Raw genomic sequence first — 1,819 nt, 5'->3', positions numbered from 1 at the left:
AGGTCAACAACAGGTCGCATCCAAGGATACTCCCAACACACCTATACCGCTTCAACAATCTACAAGGCCTCGCCGCACAATTAGACTCCCCGTTCGTTTCACAACTTGAAGTCTAGAAGGGGGTACTGTGGCGATCTGGCAGCACAGGAACTGATACATTTTAAGTTTTTTCTCTTTGATAAGTTTGGTTACACTAACTTTGAATTTCACCATATTACGAAAAGCACGTACAACCTTCTTCTATCTCGAGCTCTCTACCTATCGACATCTACGCATCTAAATATTCACTTTTTTGTGTATATTAAATAAAGTTTAAACTGAAATATTTTACTTGTGTTAACGGATGTAGAATTTGACTATTAAGTTCCATCCAAATAACCAAAGACTATTGGACAGTAAATTGTTAGAAAATAAATTGTTGGATAGTAAATTGTTAGAAAATAGATTGATAGGCAGCAAATTGTTAGAAAAAGAACGAATGGAAACAGAAACGGTTAATACAATTTTATAAAATTATTTTGAGAAGAGAACGTTGCTTATCAACAATTTAGTCACAGACACGATAGAAAGGGTATATAACATTTGCTCGAAGGTACATATGTAAAGGCGAGAAGACCTGATGGTGAAAATTATAGTTTAAAATGCGAAAGCATCTTATTGTTCGCCAAGGCGATAGCCATACACAGAAAAAGGAAAGTTGCAGAAATGTTAAATGAATACTAGAGGAACGGTATTTTGGTTAAATAGATGGAACTTAAAAGTTAATATTCTACATACATTAACACAAGTAAAATATATCGATTTTAGCAATAGTTGCTTTATTTATTATACACCAAAAAAGTGTATATTTAGACGCGTAGATGCTGAAGGCTAGAGAGCTCGAGCTAGAATATGTTGTGCATACTTTTCGTTATATTGTGAGATTAAAAATTAGTGTAACCAAACTTATTAAAGGCAAAAAACTTAAAATGCATCAATTTCTGTGATGCCAGATCGCCACAGTACCCCCTCCTAGACTTCAAGTTGTGAAACGGCGGTGTTGCATCTGATTTGGTTGTCGTTGATTGTAGCTGTGTTTCCATGAAAGCATGTTTGAGGCGATCAACTGATACTTTGGTATTATGGCCATTGGTAAGTTCGTAGGACGTCTGCAGCGATCCACGTACGGTGTCGTTACGCAGAAAAACATGGGTTGAATCAACTAATTGCTTGAAGATACGAGGCATTGATGAGTCGTGGTTGGCAGTTTGAATTGGTGGGATTTCGCCCATCATCTCTTTTAGATCCTTGTCGAAATCGGTATGCGGTTGAAATTGGCTGGAGTTGTTGAAAAATTCTCCAGGAAGACGAAGAGTTGTGCCGTAAACAAGCTGTGCTGCTGTTGTTTGGATGTCGGGCTTATATGCTGAGCGTAGGGCGAGGAGAATCATTTGCAATTTGGATGGCCAGCCGATCCTGTTGTGACACATTATGGCTGCCTTGGTCGTGCGGTGCCGACGTTTGATGTTTCCGTTTGCTTGTTCCGCGATAGCTTGTTGAAAAACCTCGATTGAAATTGTCTGCCTTGGTCCGTGGTAATGCGTGCTGGAACTCCAAAGCGAGAAATCCATGTGTTGATGAGTGCTGTGGCTACTGTTTCAGCTTCGATATCCTCGATAGCAACTGCATCTAGCCATCTAATATCTAAATTGACCAGCTTGAGGTAATGGTCCAAAAGGCTCTTAATTGATGTGTTCAATCTGCGTGGAGGCAGAGTGTATTGTTGGAGTGGTGAATGAACGTGACGCGTGACTTTAGATTTTTAGCAAAGGGATGCAGT

Source organism: Drosophila montana, unplaced genomic scaffold (genome assembly GCF_035044405.1).
Source record: "Drosophila montana isolate Dmon_TW-CO22-7 unplaced genomic scaffold, ASM3504440v1 contig_2894_1, whole genome shotgun sequence".
NCBI lineage: Eukaryota > Metazoa > Arthropoda > Insecta > Diptera > Drosophilidae > Drosophila > Drosophila montana.
Note: the sequence above shows the minus strand (reverse complement) of the source record.